Consider the following 21698-nt stretch of genomic DNA (forward strand, 5'->3'; position numbering starts at 1 on the left):
GACGGAAAACTTGATGAAACAGAAAGTGGAGGGGCCAGTGATCACGTTGGAGCCACAAAAATGGCTACGCAGTGTGGAGAAAGCTGGGATACTTCATCTATGATGGATACCCTACTTTCACCGCGCACCCATCACCAGTTTTGTCATGAGGCAACTGTTGTGCCTGGTGCATGATGGCTATCTATGGCTGGAGGAGCCTATTCCCACAAAGGTGGAACTCATTCACAAGATATCTGAGCTTCCCTATAAGGGAAGGGACCGTGGGGAAATAGCTGGTAAAAGCAGTGATTTGGCTCTCACGGATTCCATGAAAACCAAATATAAGCTAGAAAAGCAGAAGCGTAGCTATGCAATTGCGAGCATCAAGGACAAAGGCATGCATGTTGCCAGCCAACTTCTAGCAGACAAAGTAATGGTGAAGTGCTAGGTAAATGAAGTACTAGTGCTTGTGGTTTTGTTGGAAATAATACTGAGTGGGGGGGCTGAATCAGTATTATCAAATTCTTTTCAATATGCCTTCCAGATTTATACTTTAATTTATTCTTCAAATATTGATCATTAATTTGTATGTCAGTGCCATATAATAATGAACAAGAACAAGAAAAATAGATAAGCACACCAAAGAACACCAGATATAAGGTGGAAACCCAATGTGGGTGAAAACCACCTGTTGCAATATGTCTCTATCTTCTTTCAATTAGAAACTTCTTTTACAAGGATTTTGTACTGGTGCAGTTCTTTACCAGTACACAGGCTGCAACCTGCAGAGAGCTACAACTCTCTCTCGTTTTCCAGTCTCTCCTGGAAGGGAGCTACAACCCCCTTTGCTCTTCTACTTCTTTAAGGACCACGTTTCATTAATTTTCAGACTGGATCCAAGAATATCAAATAATCATCAAGTACATGCAAATCAGCCAATCTCCTTATACAATCAACCAATGAATCACCCAACTTCTCAGAATGCTATAAACATAAAAGTAATACCAGAAATCTAAACCCAGAACTCTGCAGCAATAGATAAAAGACAACCAACAAATGTTTCAAGACAAGTTCGCAAGTTCACCAATATAAACCTTCGGATATCCGCAGCCTTTCTGTGCCTGAACTACGCAGATCCGCACTAGATCCTTCTGCTGCTCTGCGTACCACTGCACTTACTCCTTCTGCTGAACTGCGTACCTCAGCTCAGATCCGCACCTTCACTGTCCGTCTGACAGCGTACCTCCGCACTGGTCCTTCTGTACCTCTGCGTACCTCCGCAATGTGCTTTCTTCTGTGCTATGTACCCTGTACTACACCTTCTGCTGCGCTGCGTACCCCTGCACTACGTCTTCTCCTACGCTGCGTACCCCCGCACTTACGCCGTGGATCGCCTGCAAACCTCTGATTACGGCCAAATTAACAGTCCTCCAATGTGTCACAGACAGTCAGATCCATAGATCTAATCATGCGCCCGAGAGATCACGACTTATCAATAGATTCGCCTTAAGTTTTCTCCTTGATTTAAATCTAGCTTTGTACCCAAAATTTCAGATCTTAAGATATTCAAATTTCACAAGTGACTAGCCAGGTGATCTCCTTCCCCTTTTTATAGTCAAACCCTTATCCACACCATGGGACAAAACCATCAAAAACCAATACAAGGGATCCAAACAGGGGTTCAATAAATTAGATCCTATACCACGGGCCAAAACCATAGGATCATGAATCGACGGGCTAAATACCAAGGGCCCAACATAAGAAACCCCACGTGAGTGCACTTCTCTGCATTGGAGTGAGTGAACTGGGGGACCGCACCTTATGGACAGAGAACCTGCGGGTATGTCCGTAGTTCCTGAATGACGAACCTGCGGGTCCGCACCTTTTGAATGATGCACCAACGCACCTCTTATTTTCCATCATTTCAAGAGACTGAACAGAGTTTTCCCACTTGAGTGAGTTGCCATCAAGTACAACACCTGAACCATAGAGCCAAACCAGAATCATAATGCCAACAATCTCCCCCTTTGGACTTGATGGCAACCTTAAGATCCTCAACGTCATTCTCCCCCTTTGACATCAAGGGCAAAGGGTTATGCCCCCCCTGAGAACATGATTAGGCCTTTGCTTTGTTGATCATGCTCCCCGTGACTAAAGATCAGATCGGTAAATGAATTTTTTTTTCAAGAAGAACCATAATCCACCATACAACATACATGACTGTGAATGAGATAGAGACATAGTGGAGCAATATTCATATCAGCATCCATGTTCTCCTTCTATACTTCCTCCAAGATCTTCTACCATAATGCCAACAATGCATTATTAGAAGAATATATGCTCCCCCTGAACCTGTGCCATTCGATCTTCGACCAATCCGCAACCCAACAAATGTACGCGTATACCCCATATGAAACTTGCGTATAACCAACAATCTCTGAAACAAATGAGATTCAACAACATGATGATGCATCAACAACCCTGAGCTTTTGCCTGAGGTATTCAGAGGTCTCCCTGGGCAATGGTTTGGTGAGTATATCAGCAACTTGTTTCTTAGAAGGAACATACTCCAACTTGACCTTTTGTTCAAGCACTTGTTCCCTAAGAAAGTGATACTTGATCGGTATGTGCTTGGTCTTTGAATGCATGACTGGGTTCTTTGCTGATTGCACTTGTATTATCACATAAGATGGAGATAGGTGGAGTACAAGTGATCTGAAAATCCTGCAAGGTCTGCATCATCCAAAGGAGTTGAGTGCAACAAGATGCAGCAGCCACATATTCCGCTTCAGTTATAGATAAAGCAATCGAACTCTATTTCTTACTGAACCAAGATACTAATCTGGAACCCATAAAGAATGCACCACCACTTGTGCTCTTCCTATCATCCATGCTTCTGGCCCAATCTGCATCTGTATAAGCATGAAGTGTGAGATCTGTATCTCTAGGATACCATAAGCCATAGTTTTGATTTCCTTGAAGGTACTTGAAAATTCTCTTCACTGCCTGAAGATGAGTTTCCTTTGGATTTGCCTGAAATCTTCCAACTATTCCCACTGCATGCATGATGTCTGGTCAGGTACCTGTCAAATAAAGTAGACTTCCAATCATATATCTGTAGGTTGGTTGATGCATTGCTACTAATTCATCACTTTCACTGAGGCTACATCCTGTGACCATGGGAGTACATACTGGTTTTGCATCTTCCATGCCATATTTCTTCAAAATCTGCTTGAGATACTTGGTTTGAGACAAGAAGACCCCGCCTTCATTTTTTTGGATTTGCAGTCCAAGAAAATATGTTAGTTCTCCAAGCAAAGACATTTCGAATTCTTTCTGCATCACAAAGGCAAATCTTTGACTCATAGCTTCTTCATTGCTGCCAAAGATAATATCATCTACATACACAACAAGTATTAGTAGTTTGTCATTTTCAATTTTTATATAAAGATTGCTATCTGATGATCCCTTTGAGAAACCTTGTTGATGAAGATATTTGTCCAAACGGTAGTGCCAAGCCCTTGGAGCCTGTTTAAGATCATATAGAGACTTTTTTAGTCTACATAAAAGATTTGGATCATTCCCAAGGATGAAGCCATCTGGTTGCTCAATGTACACTTCTTCTTCTAAGTCTCCATTCAGAAAAGCTGATTTTACATCCATTTGAAATACTTTGAACTTCTGAAAGCTTGAGAGAGCAAGGAACATTCGGATGGCCTCATGTCTAGCAACGAGAGCAAATGTTTCTTCAAAGTCTATTCCTTCTTGTTGAGCATACCCTTTACACACAAGTCTGGCCTTGTTTCTAATTACTTCCCCATTTTCATTCAACTTATTTTTGAAGATCCATTTTGTCCCTATGACATTCTTATCTCTTGGTCTAGGAACCAACTCCCAAGTGTTGTTCTTTTCGATCTGCTCAAGTTCTTAATCCATTGCCTTGACCCAACATTCATATTTGCATGCCTCTCTTACATTTTGTGGTTTAGTGGAGGATAGCAATGCCAAATAGCTTGAGGCTTCTGCAATTGTTCTTCTTGTTTGTACACCTGCTTCTTTCTGCCCCAAAATATGAGATTCTAGATGATTCTTCTGAACGTACCTGGATGGAGTCTTCTCTTCTATCCTTATCTGTTCCTCTGGTGCCCCTTGAGGTTCTTCTTCATCATCTATCTGATTTGGAGAGTAGTCTACATTCTCTTCGATATTTTCATGATTTACTTGCCTAGGGATGTATCCTTTTTCATCAACCACTACATCAATGCTGTCAACAATTCTTCCAAGCCTTTTATTGTAACACTTATATGCTTTGTTGTGGGGAGAATAACCAAGGAGAATGCCTTCATCTGCTCTAGGTTCAAGTTTTCCAAGCTATTCATCAATATTCTTAATATAGCATTTGCTCCCGAAAATCTTGAAATGCTTTACAGAAGGAGTCTCACCATACTAGAGCTCATGAGGAGTTTGAGTACTGTTCACTCGGACATTTGTTTTGTTGAGAATAACAACCGCAACAAAAGCAGCTTCACCCCAGAAGGTTGCGGGAGTCCCAGACTCATCAAGCATAGTACGATCCATTTGTTGGACCATTCTATTCATCCTTTCCACCACTCCATTTTGCTGAGGAGTCCTAGTTGTTGAGAATTCCCTTCTTATTCCATGTTCTTCACATAAATTGAAAAATTCATTTGAGGTAAACTCCCCACCTCTGTCGAACCTGAGGCACTTAATTTTGTGATCTGATTCGTTTTCTGCCAAGGATTTGAAAGATTTGATTTTTTCGAATGCTTCGTCCTTGTGTTTCATAAGTCCCAACCAAACCATCCTGGAGAATTCGTAAATGAATAATATAAAGTAATCTTCTCCTCGAGGTGACCTTGTCCTAAATCGACCACATACATCTGTATGGACTAGTTCAAGAGGCCTGCTGGCTGATCCTTCCTTCTCAGGGAAGTTAGTTCTGGTTTGCTTACCAAACTGACATGATTTTCATATGGTGTTGTCTGGAATTTTGATATCTGGAAGACCACGAACTGCCTGGTATTTGCATGCTTTCCTTATTTGTGAAAAGCTTAGATGCCCCAACCTCCAGTGCCATAACCAATGTTCATCATCTTTGCTCAAATAGCATTGTTGTTGTCCTTCTTCAAATATGTATAGATTATTTGGAGTTCTTCTGCCTTTGATCACTGTTTTTCCTGTATCAAGATCACGAACACTACATCCATTTGATCGAAATATTACCTCGGTTCCTTGATCGCACATCTGACTGACACTCAGTAGATTATGCTTCAAGCCATCAACATACAAAACATTTCTATCTTTGACCTTTTCTTTCAAATGAGCAGTGCCTTTTCCTTTTATGGCTGCAGGGGTATCATTTCCAAAAGAAACTTTCTTACCCTTTTCTAAAGCAGTATATGATTCAAGTTTTTCTTTATCACCTGTCATATGCTTCGAACATCCGCTGTCGATGTACCATAGATTTTCCTATCCTTCTGCATAAAAAGCTATCCCACATCTTTCTGGTTGTGGTTCCTTTATCCTCCATGTTCGGGTGCTTGAGGATTGTTCCTTTGTCTACCGAAACCTGCTCCTGCATTCAGAATCTTCATGACCGAAGTTATCACAAATAGAACATTCAATTTCATTTTCAAGGGCCGAAAAATTGTTATAGGTCCTTTTCGTAATCCCGGTCATACTTCTTTGTTTTTGAGCTTCTCTAGTCATGATTGTCTTATAGGCAACACATTGAGCTGCTTTGTGACCAAAGTTATGGCAAGAGAAACATTGGCCATTGAAGAAACTTCTGCGATTATCAAATCTACCAGCCAAATGATTGTAATTTCTATTGTCATCCATTCTTGAAGCAAATTGAGAAGTTTTTACCTGTGGCTGGTTGTAGCTTTTGTTCACCCTTAAGATGGATTGCCCCTGGTTTACCTGGTAGTCTCTGTTTGTTCTTGATGTAATTCGTCCCTGCTTTACCTGATGATCTCCATTGGGCTTTTGCTCATTCCTCCTTGCTGCATCAAGATAACTCTTTGAGGTGGATGCTTGAGATGTTTCTCCATTATAACCTAGACCTGTCTTGATTAGTGGAGAATGTTGTACATTGATAATCTCATCCAGAGTTTCAGATCCTTTAACAAACTTAAGATTAAGAACCTTTGTTTTCTCAATTTCTTTTCTAAGGCCAACAATTTCACATTCTAACTTCTCAAGAGATTTTTCTTTTTCATCAAGTTGAAATTGTAGAGTATCAATGATCACATTCTTTTCTTCTAAACATGTCTTGAGTCTAGAAATCTCTTCTTAAAGTCATCCACATCTATAGCATCCATGTAATCATCATCTTCAAAGGCCATTAAAAGTTTATAATCATTACCTCATTCATCTTTGTCACTATTTGATAGGCCATCACTGTGTTCATGAGTGTAGTAACCTTTCTTAGTTGCATTCTATTTCTTGTTCCATCTAATAGGTTCCTTTCCTTTGTCAATCTTATCCTTGAGGACATTTGGCAGCATAGTGACGGACTCTTCCACAAGAAAAGCATTTGAAAGGTAACTTACCTTGGAAATGACCAATACCCCGTTGAAGATTTCTGACAAAATTTGATTCTTCTTCTTCTTCTGACACGTGTCCTGACTCATAGTACTCTCCTTTGCCTGAAGCATGGAAGACAACTTCTCTCTTGTCTGATGGATCTCCTTTCCTCATTTCATAAGCAGTTAGAATTCCGTCCAGCTATGACATTTTAAGGCTCTGTAGATTCTCTTTTTCTTCTATTGCAGAAACTTTAGATTCAAACCTAGGGGACAAACATCTTAGAACCTTTTCAACCACAACAACCTCTTTTATTTCATTACCCAAATTTTTCATACAATTAACAATCTAATCTACACGAAGAAAATAGTTAGCCACGCTTTCATCATTATACATCCTGAGATTTTCATACTGAATTATGAGGGTTTAAAGTTTTGCTCGTTTTACCTGATCATCTCCTTCATAGCTCAGAACAATTTTGTCCCATATCTCTTTTGCGGATTTAAACTGCATTACCTTAACAAATTCTGATTGAGATAGGCATCCTAATAGAGTATTAACCGCCTTTGCATTTGTTTCATATTTCTTCTTCTTAGCCAGATCTGTACAAGTTGCTGATGGAAAAGTATACCCTATATCTATGATATCCCAGACTTCTGTACTAAGAGATTGAAGATAGGCAGTAACTCTTACCTTCCAATAAACGAAGTTTGTCCTATCAAAAATCGATGGCCTGATTGATGCTTCCCTCTCGTAGTTGCTTATTATGAAAGATCTTTCTTCAAGTGATCAAGCTTCTTCTGAAGAACCTGCTTTGATACCAATTGTTGGAAATAATACTCAGGGGGGGGGGTGAATCAGTATTATCAAATTCTTTTCAATATGCCTTCCAGATTTATACTTTAATTTATTCTTCAGATATTGATCATTAATTTGTATGTCAGTGCCATATAATAATGAACAAGAACAAGAAAAATAGATAAGCACACCAAAGAACACCAGATATAAGGTGGAAACCCAATGTGGGTGAAAACCACCTGCTGCAATATGTCTCTATCTTCTTTCAATTAGAAACTTCTTTTACAAGGATTTTGTACTGGTGCAGTCCTTTACCACTACGTAGGTTGCAACCTGCAGAGAGCTACAACTCTCTCTCGTTTTCCAGTCTCTCTTGGAAGGGAGCTACAACCCCCTTTGCTCTTCTACTTCTTTAAGGACCACATTTCATTAATTTTCAGTCTGGATCCAAGAAGATCAAATAATCATCAAGTACATGCAAATCACCCAGTCTCCTTATACAATCAACCAATGAATCACCCAACTTCTCAGAATGCTATAAACAGAAAATTAATACCAGAAATCTAAACCCAGAACTCTACATCAATAGATAAAAGACAGCCAACAAATGTTTTAAGACAGGTCCGCAACTTCACCAATATAAACCTTCGGATATCCGCAGCCTTTCTGTGCCTCAACTGCGCAGATCTGCACTGGATCCTTCTGCTGCTCTGCATACCACCGCACTTACTCCTTCTGCTAAACTGCATACCTCAGCTCAGATCCGCACCTTCACTGTATGTCTGATAGTGTACCTCCGCACTGTTCCTTCTGTGCCTCTGCGTACCTCTGCAATGTGCTTTCTTCTGCGCTGCGTACCCCGCACTGCGCCTTCTGCTGCGCTGCGTACCCCCGCACTGCGTATTCTCCTGCGCTGCGTACCCCCACACTTACGCCATGGATCGCCTGTGAACCTCTAATTAGGGCCAAATTAACAGTCCTCCAATGTGTCACAGACAGTCAGATCCACAGATCTGATCATGCGCCCGAGATATCACGACTTATCAATAGATTCGCCTTAAGTTTTCTCGTTGATTTAGATCTAGCTTTGTACCCAAAATTTCAGATCTTAAGATATTCAAATTTCACAAGTGACTAGCCAAGTGATCTCCTTCCCCTTTTTATAGTCAAACCCTTATCCACACCATGGGACAAAACCATCAAAAACCAATACATGGGATCCAAACCGGGGTTCAATAAATTAGATCCTATACCACGGGCCAAAACCATAAGATCATGAATCAACAGGCTAAATACCAAGGGCCGAACATAAGAAACCCCATGTGAGTGCGCTTCTCTGCATTGGAGTGAGTGAACTGGGGGACCACACCTTATGAACGGAGAACCTGCAGGTATGTCCGCACTTCCTGAACGACGAACCTATGAGTCCGCACCTTTTGAATGATGCACCAGCGAACCTCTTATTTTCCATCATTTTGAGAGCCTGAATAGAGTTTTGCCACTTGAATGAGTTGCCATCAAGTACAACACCTAAACCACAGAGCCAAACCAGAATCATAATGCCAACAGGTTTCACTGGCCGAACATTGCACGGAGGGTGTCCAGTTCAACTGGGTTGAGTTCGTCTGTGAGGAATTTTTGATAAACTACAAGGACTCCCAAGAGTAGGGTAAGACCTTCCACTACACATTGTTTCTCTTATCCATCGTGCTGGTAGCAAGAGAACTACCAGTAGAAATCTAGGTCCCGCCAATTGACCAGGACCTTCTTGAGGCCGCGAAGTACGCTTTGCTTTGGCCACGAAGGATGCAAAGTGGGTTGACGCGGTTAAGGTTTTTTGGGTGTTGATGGAGGTGAGCATCCGAATGTGGATCAATAGAATACCACGGTTGTCTCCCATAGTATATGCCACTCTACAGAGCTTTGTAGAGTTTAAAGAAGATATGCACAACAGTCATCTCCGGTGTGGAAGGATCCAGCCAAGGGATGGACAAAGCTTCCATTTGTTGCTACCGATGACACCATCTTCACCGCATTGGAAACGTGGCCTCTGGAATGGTGCACCCTAGACTTGGCAGTAATCGAGAAGGCCATATCCCAACAAAAGGAGAAGGATGCCAAGCTCTGCATCACGCAGTTGGCTGAAAAGAGCCGCTAGGAACAAGCAACTACAGAATCAGCCGCACGGGAAAAGACAACTGATTCAGCAGTAGTAGCACAGATGGCAGAGAGAGCGACAGTAAAGGCCAAGGGCGGCCATGACATGTCCACGGGGCAAGGGGCTGAGGATATCAACCTAGACAAAGAGCATGTGAATCGGGCAACCACCACATAGTAGTTGAAACGACTGCGCATCTCTGAGAAACTGGTCCTTAGAAAGAACTGGAAGGCATCCAAGACGTCCGTTGACCCGATCATGCTCACAGAAGGTGATCTGTTTGACATCGGCGAAATGGTTCGCGATGTCACAAAAGATGCACTCCAGGATATGATGATGGAGCAGAACACTGTGTTGGGGGTGCTCAGAGTGCAACTAGAAGGATTACAGGTATAGCCCCCCAAACAGATATAATAGCTCTATATGTCACAACAAGAACCACAGAGGCTTCACAGATGTTGCACATCGATATGGACAACACTTTCGTGTTACCCGAAGGTGCATTAGCAGCCAGAAGCAAGGTTGACCAGGCTTCGATGAGCAACATGAAAGGCATGGGCTTAAACTTGGCAGCCCTACCGTGTGACACCATGTACCAGTTGTAGGATGGGGTCATTGTAGAGCTCCGCGCTAGGGAAGACCGTGCAATCTAGGTCTTGAACAAGCAGAAAAGTAGCATGGACCAGCTCAGTCTCTAGCGTGATGAGTTGGTTGCACAGGCTTGCGGACTAGAGCAGGCGGTAGAGGATGCATGTAGGAGTGTCCCAGAGCTGGCCATGCCAGCTGAGCTACCAGCAGCAGAGTGGGTCCACCGATTGGTGACCAGAGTCTACGAGGCGAGGGAAGAAATGGTGAATGTTCTATTGGAGCTGAACATGTAGATCGCTAAGCTACGATTGAAGGCGCAACCCTCCACAACCCTAGAAATCAGAGAGCAGCGCATCCTCGCTATCCAAATAGGATTGGAACATATTGGCCAGGTGGTACACGACTACACCAGGATGTTGGATCAAGCACTAACTATGCTAACATATCTGTAGGAAGATACAAACCTATAGTGCCTAGAGACAGAGGTGCACGAGTTGCAGCAAGTGCATGACAGTGTCCGGGGAATCGTGCAGATGGACGTCCTTACTAAATGACTTGCCAAGATGCAATAGGAAAGGGCACTGAAGGAGCAGTTGGACGCCGCGCGAAAAAAAGAAGCCTTGCTTAAAGCGCATATCCAGCCATGGATCGATGAAGCTTTCACAATTACAATGGACATTAAAGGAAAGCTGGCACAAATATAGGGATTTTATGCACTCAGACAGGGATGTGAGCCTGATCACGAAGGTTCAGAGACACGCTTGCAGCAAGTACAACAGATATTGGAACATTGTGCTGCGAACCTCCAAGCTATGTGAAATCTACTAGATGGACTCTATGCCAAGATTGCCGCACCAACAGATTGTCATGATGATTGTGTTGGGGGCCTATTGGGCATGGGATCCGCTGCAACATGTTTTTGTGGCTTAAAGCCCGCGTTTTGGTCAATGTAATGTAAAGACTCCGTGAAGTATGGGCGCGGAGCATGAAAGTCTAGGATGAGTCATAGAGTTGTTCGCCTTAAGAATTGTAATTTAATGTAAACATGTCTCGGCCTACCCATCATCTATGAACCATGGGATCGTATAAACAGAGCAAGGCTCTAAGTGTAAAAGCAAGAGGAATTAATTCATATATAGAGATGCGAAGGCATGGTTAGAGCATAAGAGTTGGATCAGATGTGTATTGGGTCATAGTAGTAGGAATAGGCTGTACAACTGAGTGTGCAGAGGCCTAGTAGAGTTCGGAGCTGTGTGCGCGGACCCCTGAAGCTGAGTGCGCAGGGTGGAGTTGGGTCTGTAATTGGAAACTGAAAGATAATAAAGATAAGTTTGGTTCATAATATTGTGCATCTGTGTTTCTATTTATCTTTATGCATTTATCATGTTTATGGTTGCGCACACTTATCTATATGTTGAATGAGTAATAAGAACATTGGGCTCACAGAATTTAACTTAAACACTAATATAATAGTGCATTAAGCATATAGATCAGGGTAGTACTTTGTTTGCACCCCTTACAGAGTAGCGTGAAGGTAGTGGCATAGGTCGCGAAGGATAGACAACTGCGTAGAGCAATGCGAGCACATAGGTTCTGACCTCGAACCTCCATAAACTTGATGAAGACATCCCTAGGGTGTGGAAACCTGGTTCCAGCACCCTCCTATACTACCTCGGGTGAGACCTCAGTCCGCACACCACAGACTGTTGCCGAAAGGGCCAATAGTCTCGTGATTTGTTTAGCTAAATCGCTTATGAACCTGGATCGGGCCCCATGAAGCCAACAGTTGGCCTAATAATAAATCACAAACATCAAGGGGAGAAATGTCACATAATACCTCATCTATGAAGGGATTGACACTGTATGGAAGGTGACATTGCTATCTCACGCGAAGATCCCGTCCTCGGTGAAGCCACCTGATGGTGTACAATTGTGGGTGTGCCATGGTTAGTAAGCCCAAACACCTCACGACCTCTGCTAAAATGCAGTTCTTTTGGCTCCCATTGTCGACAATGAACTATAACGGGGAACCCTTTACCCACATTTTGGAGTGGAAGAGGCACTTGTCCTACTTTGCATCTTCAGGTTCTTCTTCTGGATGTTCATGGTGGTAATGGTGGCGTTGCACTCTACATTGATAATCTTCTTCCTTTGTCATTCCCCTTGTTGGGTTCTAACATAGAGTTGGAACAGGCATCTAATTTTGAAGCCTTCAACTCAGCCACTAGTGATTTCTTGGCCTCACACTCACTTGTGTTATGAGTGGAGCTCTTATGGAACTCACAGCGCTTTCTTGTGTGCTTCTTTGGCTTCGCAGTGTTTTTCTTTGCTTACAACTTTGGCAGGTTGTCTTGGGCCACTTGGGATAAACGTTTTCCTTTGTTTTGCAGTTTGGGGGAACCTTTCCCTTGCTTCAAATTCGCAGGTCCAAAGTCTTGCTTCTTCAATCTAAAATTTTGGTCGATCTTGATGATGTATCAATATGTCGTGTCAAGTTAGGAGATGCCCAAGAACTCCATCTCATTCTGGATGTACTTGTATAGCCAGGTGTGGTGCTTGAGTACAAAATGTTTCTCAAAATCCTTGATACCCAACTTCATGCAAAGGGTATGAAAATCATTGGTAAACTCTGGCACATCTTGGTCCCTTCCCTGCCACAGCTTTGTCCACTTCATCTCTTTATCCTCATATCTCCTAATAGTGTAATACTTCTCCTTGATGGATTCCCGAAATGAATTCCAAGTGGGTGCGGTTGGAAACAATGAGGTTGCACTTTCATCCTTCTCCTCACAATAGGTTTCCCACTAGTCCTTGATGTGGGGGTGGCTTTGAGAAGAGAAAATTTAATCTTTTCCCAGTTAGAAAAATCATGAACAGAAAAATATCCTTCTAGCAGATTTAACCATTTAAATACAGTGTCTGCATCTATTTGGCCCTCAAATATGGGAATGTCAAATTTTACATGTACTTTAAAAGTAGTGGAGCCTCTTGAGTGGCTACTGGATGTGGATGCATTGCTAGAAGGCAATTGTTGAAGGATCTGGGGAAAATTTATCCATCATTGCATTCCATTGTTTCTCAAGGGCCTCCTCAAGTAATATTTTGATAGGATCTCGTGCTCCCTTGTCTTTACTTTCTTCCCCCATGGGCGGTCATCGGGGTTTGTGAGGCTGATCTTGTAAAGGTTCAACCAGATTGATCCCTAACTCCATATATCTCAACCTTGTTGAGGACATGCAAAGAAAAACAAGGAAAGAGCAGACCGCTCTAATACTACTCATATGGATTTAAACAAGAACATAAAAAATAACATATATAACCATAAATATAGAGATAAAACAGAAATAACACTTAATTTCAATAATATCAAATACTGAAATATGCTTACAAACATAATGGAAATAAGACTAGCTCGGGCAATGGTAGCTTATCTATGAGAAGAGATGTGGTGGCTACATGCCTCTAAACTATGTTACAATGAGGCTCAAAGGTCTATTTGTTATTGAGAAACAATCGAAAACTATTAACATCCAAAAACCTTACCATAGGATATGAAGCGCCAAACTATGGGCCTTGTTTGGGTAAATTGGTACATCAACGTCCCAGGGTCATAACTTTGGCATATGATCCTTGTTTGACATGCACAATACCTTGCTAGAAAGATCTGTCCAACTACAACTTTTGAATGGCAAACATCACCCTATCTTTTATGTTGGCACCTATTTTCTTCAAAAAAGGTCGTTTAGGGCCTCAAAGTGACTCTAGCAGTTCAGTACTTGAAAAACGGCTAGAAATAGTAAATTGTACTACAAATAAGGAAAATGAAAAATTGAAAGAAACAATGGTGGGGATCCAAGTGGAATAGGTGGGTGGCCACCAATATCCACCTGGATCAAAAACTATTTCTCTATAAGGTGTAAACAACAATGATTTGAATTTGGGGGATATTCCTTTCAACATTTATATGTTTAGAAATTAGGTGGATCTCTCCACTTGGGCCTATGATTATGGATATCATAGAGTCCTCCAAAGTGAAACAATAATTTAAGCCATAATTTTGTCTTAATATTAAGAAATGTGTGGTTGAGTCTATAACTCACACGCTAAAGGAAACTTTAGAAAGGTTTATTTATGATCATATTTCTAGGGCTACTAAAAAATACTCGTAATAGATTATTTGGAAAAGACATCATGCCTTATGCTAGTGATAGAGGTGCTCTAGACATATTTAATAGAAATGAGTGTGTTATTTATTGCTATCAAAGCTATATACATATATGATTTTCTTTGACACTTCTAATGTCAAGTTTCTCCCCCCTTACCACATTATCTTACAAATCCAAGTTTCTCATTGAGTGAAGTTTATCTTTTACATAACCATGGATGATGTTGCTTCCACATGTGTCATGGAAATGTCATGTTAAGAGGTGATAGGGTATCTCAAGTTGGTTCGATCACCAACATCACTAAATACATTCAACGGTCATTCTCATCATCCCCATGGGACTATTCCTTCCATTTTGTACAAGTTAGGAGGAAAAATCATTGTTATGGGCGTGGAGGTGGTGAATGGGAAACTACAATACAATATGTTGTTGGAGTGAAATTTTTTCTATGCAATACAAGGTGTGGTTTCCAAAATTTTCTACATCTTATGTTTCCTTCATGAAAAGAATATCATCATAATCGATTCGATGGATTATTTCTGGCCAAATCCAAATCCATCTTTGAACACTATTGTCCCTTTCGTAGATCAATCCCAAAAACCCTCTAAGAATATATGGATATGTTGGCTTAGTGGATCCTGACCTAGGTCCAGAGTTAGTTGCACCAAACAAATCCCTATACCATTGGCCCTTTTGGCATCAATCTGCTGAGCGTGGACTGAAGTCTCACTCGAAGCAGTATGGGGAGATGCTGGAACCAAGTTTCTGCACCCAGAGATCAGCGTGATGTCATTTTGTGCCTTAGATCTGTATTTGTGCAGATCGATAAGCCCTTATCACTTATCAATGTAACTTCCTTTAATCAGCCTATATACCTCTGTGAAGGTCTATGACTGGCTTTCGCAGACCCTGAATAGGTGAATTAGGTACTTATGCATGTCATAGATTACTCTTAACCCAGTATTTACTCATATCTACTTAAGTCTTCAATATTTTTAACATACATTGGTATAATCTTTGCGTAAGCACTTAACATCAATTGCATTCAGATAAAAATATAGATCCAGTAAATTCACGCATCAATACATCATTATTTCACAAAACCATCATTTATCACAACATAAAGCACATTCATTCGTAACAGAAGTAAAGAAATAAAACACATGAATTTTTGGAATAATCTTCTTTTATTGATATTCAGTTAAGCTTACAAACTCAAGACTTACCTATGCACTCAGCTACAGGGGTCCACGCACTTAGCTATGGACTTTACTCTAGGCCTTTGTGCACTCAGCTACAGAGCCTTTCTTCTACCTTCTATTCTAAGTTAGACTCCTTTTGTTGTACCCATAGACAACTTCTATTCCTCTTCATGCCTTAGACTCTCTAAGACACAAATATTCATACAATCCCATGGTCCACGGCCCATGGGTAGATCTTCAAAAGCTAACTCAACTTACATAAAATAGGGTAAAACCATTTTTGACTCTTTAATTAATTGTGCACTCTATGACCACAATTTGCAGAGACATTACATCTTTATACATCAAAACTTGGGCTTTTGCCCCAAAATTGACTGAGGGGACCCCATCCCAATAGGCCTCCAACACAAATATCATGACTCACCCTCGAGTCACTTGATTGGCACGAAGAACTTGCTGCGAAGATCCCCCAGCTCCACTTGTGCAACCGCTACTTCAGCCATGCTCTGGTGGTTGCCTGCTTCACTTGTTCTATTAGCTGCTCTGTGGCTAGTCTTGCGCTATCTTGCTTAATCTTCTATTGCATACTCTGCAAGTTCTCCAACTTTTCCTATATGTTAGCCGAGACTATGTAGGCTTCATCCAACCAAAGCCCTAACCTTTCCTTAAGGACTGCCTCTTTCGTTTGTGCCACTTCCACCTGTGTAAGGAGCTGCTTAGCCTCTTATAGCTTGGTGAGGCACTGTCCTATAGCAACGGTGTGCCTCCTCACCCTTGCTTCATCATATTACTATTAGAGATCACATACCTCTGTATCTAATTCTTACAGGGTGGGATATTCATGTAGGGTCATCACTACTTCCATAGCTTGCTCAAATAGCATGGTGCAGTCTGTAACCATAGCATCCACTCTAGCGAATCCATGCTTAATAGTGGCTTCATGTTGTTCCCTAACCTCTGTCGGGGTTTAAGGTTGTGACTTCAGCTCTAGTTTAGTGATTTTCACGTTCAGATCAAACTGAACCCTTCCCACCTCTGCCTTGGCATCGCACATGTCCCCAACAATTTTTCTGATCTTGGCCTCCAATGGTGCTTCCTCAGGTATGTGAAACTTTGGCACTGTCCTGCATCCTTTCACGACCGCGGCTTCTAACTAAGCGCTCTACACCTAGATGGTTTCTTTTTCTTTTAAGGCCTCTATCTTCTCAGTGAACATTCACTTGTTGTTCACTTGATATTTTCTTATGAGGTTGAGGGTACGCTACTCCTGTGCTCTTAACTCTGTAGTCACACCTTTGTGCAGCGTGTGAAGATAGTTATTGGGGAGCGCAGTGAGGTTAAGGTTGATGTTCATTAGAGAACTCACAATGACCTTGTCATCAACCGCCTCTGCAATCAATGATCATTCTGGTAGTGCAACTACCTAGAGATCGAGTGATCTGACCATCTCTACTGCCTGATTGGTGCTAGGTGCCAAGCTTGTCTTTGCAACTGCTTACCTGCCCTAGACTGACCTAAATCCTGCTGGTCTAGATCTGCATCTCACAAATATCCTTTTCGATAGTACTTAGTGATTGTCGTTGCTGTCGTTCAAAATTTTGCAGCATTTCTATTTTGGTGTCGCACACCTTATCTCCCTTCTCATCCAGATCATCTTAGATTAGTGTGATCAGATCCAACAATGGCTTTGTCGCTTTCGACTTCTTCTGAAGCCCCTCCTTCTACTGATACTTGTACCTTTTTATCCAGAAGGGATCACTCTATTCCTCCTGACTGCCACCGCCCGGCTTTAACTGCTCCTCTTCCTCCATTTGGGGTGAAGGGGACTTATTGCTCCTCTCAGAGTCGAGCTCTTCATGTTCAGCCTGCTACTTCACAGTGTGCTCCTTTTCTAGTCAGGCATTCTTCACAGACTCTTTCCTTCGCTTCTCGCCCAACTGCTGGACTGCTTATTTTGTTGCCTCCCTCTTTTTCTTCTAAGCAGAACTCCCCATGCCTTTGCTACTACCTATGGCTACATCGGATGGAGAATGCCAAATTTCCATCCATCTCTTGATAACCTTTTGAATACCATCATCTGTATCAAGGTAAGGTAGGTTGAACCATTTCTGCTACGGATCCTTCCATGCCTTGATATAGACATGGTGGAAGTCTGCCTTAAACTCCACGTATTTTGATAGCTTCTCAAACACTATTGGGGACAACCACGACTTCTAGTTGATGGCCATGCGAAAGCTCGCCTCCAGAAACACCCAAAAAACTTTGGTATATGTGACCTATGTGATGTCCTTTGTCACCTAAAGGTAGGCAAACTGGGCAGTCTCCGGTAATCCTTCCTTTGGGGAGGAAACTGACTATCATTCGGTAGTTACCAAGCCACTGGAATGATGGAGAGAAGCAAGCACACATAGTGGAAGGTTTTTCTCTCATCTTGAGTCTCGCAAAAATTCATGAGGAACTCATTGCAAAGGTAGTGTGACCAATTGAACTACATTCCCTTCGTGCATTGTTCATCCAATGAAATTACAGGTGCCAGAACCTCATTTGCATGACATTTTCTCATGACCTTTCTAGCTAATATTTGTATAGCAAATTTCACTGTGGGGTCAGTGATGGATGTGATAGAGTACCCATGCGAATTTTTTACCAGCTTGAACTTTTCCTTCATCTTCTATGCTAGGTTGCCTTCACTTACCTTTCTGCCAAACTCCTTGGCTAGATTCAAGCCTAACTACGGTAATAGCGTGATCTGATGCATTAGCATATCTATAATTGGGATTAGTGTGCTCAGCCAAAAACATCTGTCATGCACCAAGGTGAGCAACTTCTTGATACAAATGTGGTTGACATTGAAGCGGTGGTAGTGGGGCACACACAACATTTTCAACAAGCCCCACTGATTCACTCTGCGAATCCACTCAACCAGCTCTAATGCGGTGACACCAGATTCCTTGTACTATGCCATCTTCATAGAATTCTCCATCACAAGGTGGGGGAACGTCTCATGGTCTGTGAAATCCCATTCTTCCATATTTAAATGGGGCACCCACGCCAGGCATGGTCCTTCAAATGAGATGCTCTCGAGTAGCAAGGGCGTGTGAATCAAGAATTTGTCTACGTCTAGGTCTTTGGTTATCTTCAATTTTCCCTTATGCGGAGTGATATAATTTGGCAACTTGGAGATAGGCTCCATGCCCTCAGCATATATATCCTCCTCGCCCTCATCGGCCTCCAAATCTACCACTTTCCCCTTATCCTTCATCGGTTGTTTATCTTTCTTTTGGGGCTAGGTAGTAGAGTGCTTCCTCGGTGACTTGTGCATTGACGTTAGCCTCTTCTACTTGTCTTTCTTAGGCTTGGGGGCTTCTCTCACTGGTGTAGGCTTTGACCGAGGACAGCTCGGTGCCATAGGCACAACAGCTAGAGCCTCCATGCTCACAACCTCTGGAGTGGCTCACTCAGAGCCAAAAGTTCCTCCAAGTGATTGTGGTTTCACCTGGTCCAGACATTATGCAGAGAATAAACCGTTAGGTATCCTCAGGCAATTTATCAAATACAGAGCTAGAGACCAAATCTGTGAAAACCTGAGGATTCATAAATGATGGACAACAAAATGAAAAAAATTTCTAAGGATTCGAAGTTTTTTATTTTGGATAGCCACACGTAATTTATAGGAAAATTTGAATTCAAATTCGACCGTTCCCCCCAAAATTTGTCCATAAATGCTGATTTGGCAGCAAATCTTCAAATATTTCACCCTTAAATGCCTTAAATTCCACCCACCTTCTCCTTTAACCATCTCCTCGGTGTCAAATCATGAACATTGACTATAATAGTCATTTTTTGGTAGTGTCAAATCACCCTCCTCCGTGAAGCCCCTTTGTCACGTATTTCCACCGATCAGGCAGTGTATTTTATAGTCTCACTCTCCCTTGCAGCTGCCTAGAATGCCAAGATTGTCGTGCCATCATGTAGCCATTGGTTTGGATCCCCTGTTTATGGCTCCAAACGACTTCCATATACCCTTCCCAGGAATGCTCCTCCCTTCAACTTTGCAAGCTGAATTTTGACACCATCTATAATTTCTTTAACGACATATGGCCCTAGCCAGTGCATCTGAAAATTCCCTAGAAACTTAGAAAACTTAGTTTCATATAGTAAAACTTAATCATTTTCCTTGAAGGTGCACAGTTTAATGTGTCGATCATGCCAAGATTTTTCACGCTCCTTCTGAACTTGCTGATGGAATCCAGCCAAAAGCTAATTTTCCTTGAGTTCCATTAGCTGTGTGAGGCATTCTTCTAAGGCTCTACGGTCTTCCATTCCTGTGAAAGCTGTTATGCATAGAATCGGTATGATATATTCCATCAGCATTACAACCTCTACACCATCAACCAATCAGAAAGGAATCTAACCTGTTATCTTTTTGTAAGTAGTTCTGTATGCCCATAACACCACTGGTATGCACACCTCCCAATCATTCCACTTTGTATTGCAAATATTCATCAGCGCATTCTCCAATATCTTATTGAAAGCCTCAACTGTTCCATTGGCCTGAGGATGATATGGCATACTCTTTTGATTGTAAACCTAGAACTCCTCTATCAGTGCAGTGAACGTTAAGCATACTTAAGCATGCTTGGGCTAGAGTAGTACCAGGATGGGTGACCTCCTGAGAAGGGTGTGATCATATCTGGGTTAATGCACTAGATCCCATGAGAACTTTGTAGTTAAGCACACTGATCATTTCATTGAGAAAATGTGTACTACAATTGCTCATCAATACCTTCGAGCAACCAAACCTAGTCAACACATATTCAAACAAAGACTTTTTGGTTGTTTCCCCTGTACAGTCCTTCACAGGCTATGCCTTCATCCATCTGGTCAAATATGTTTTCATGGTGATGATGTAGCGCACACTTGTTTTCTTTCCTCGGGGCTGAATCGGCCCTACAAAATCAATGGCCCATTTCTCAAATGGTTCTAATGAAACCTACAGATTCAGATGTAGCTCATCCCTCGACGATGGCTTGCCCATCCTCTGACATGCATCACATGCCTTACAATATGCTTTAGAGTCTTTATAAAGTGTCGGCCACCACAACTTAGCGCACAAAACCTTCTGCATTGTTGCTTTCCCTACATAATGTCCTCCTGCAACTTCTCCATGAGATTCAACGAGGATACTATTTCATTTAGAATCGGGCACATAACGTTGAAGTATCTTGTCTGATCTCATCTCATACAATCGGTCAGAAATAATTGAGAAATCTAACGTCCACACCACAAATTATTTCTTCTACTGACTAGTGTATCCATTTGGAGCCGTTCCTGTAGTCGGGAAGTGGATAATGTATGCAAAGTTATTATCCTCTATGCGCACCGTGAAGAGTTGTGTGTCTAGTAGACCTTCCTCCAAATTAGTAGGCTCTTCTCCTGTCTCAATGCACGACATATGGTCAAGCACTCCATTCAATCTTATTGGCATCACAATTACTTCAAAATGATATTCTTGAAACAACAACAACCACCTGTATATCCCCCCCCCCAACACAGGCTTATTAACTAGATACTTCAATGCATAATGGTCTTTGTACATCTTGAAATGTCTGCCTAGCAAATAGGGCCTAAAATTTTAGATTTCATATACCATAGCCAATCCTTCGCGCTCTGTTGTGGAGTAATTCTTCTCAGCCTTGGATGATTTTCTGCTCTCAAATGCTATAGGGTGATCCATTTCTCCTTCGTCAACCTTTGTTAACACTGCTCTCAGTGCAATACATGAGGCGTTAACGTGTACATGAAATTGTTTCTTCCAGTCTGGAAAGACCAAGATCGGCATGGTAACGATTTTCTCCTTCAAGACATCTAGACTGCGCTGACATTCTTCATTCCAACATAATGTAGCATCCTTCTTTAGAAACTTTTCAATGGGCACAGTAATTTAAGCATAAGCCTTGATAAATTTTCGATAATATTCGATATGGCCTAGTGCTGCACATAATTTTTTAATGCTCCTTGGGGCCTCCAAATTGATTATTACTGCCATCTCGGCAGATTCCACCATAATTCCTTGCCTGCATACCACATGACCCAGCAAAATTACAAAGGGGACACAAAACAAGCACTTCTTTAGGTTTAGCGCATTCTGATACCTTCGACACATATCCAGCATTAAGCACACACTGTTTGCATGGCAATTGACTAGACCAAACATTGTTCGGCCATCGAAATAGACCTCCAAGAATTTGTGAATAA

Source organism: Pinus tabuliformis, chromosome 2_2 (genome assembly GCF_031772625.1).
Source record: "Pinus tabuliformis cultivar Carrire ecotype Pingquan chromosome 2_2, CPIR1, whole genome shotgun sequence".
NCBI lineage: Eukaryota > Viridiplantae > Streptophyta > Pinopsida > Pinales > Pinaceae > Pinus > Pinus tabuliformis.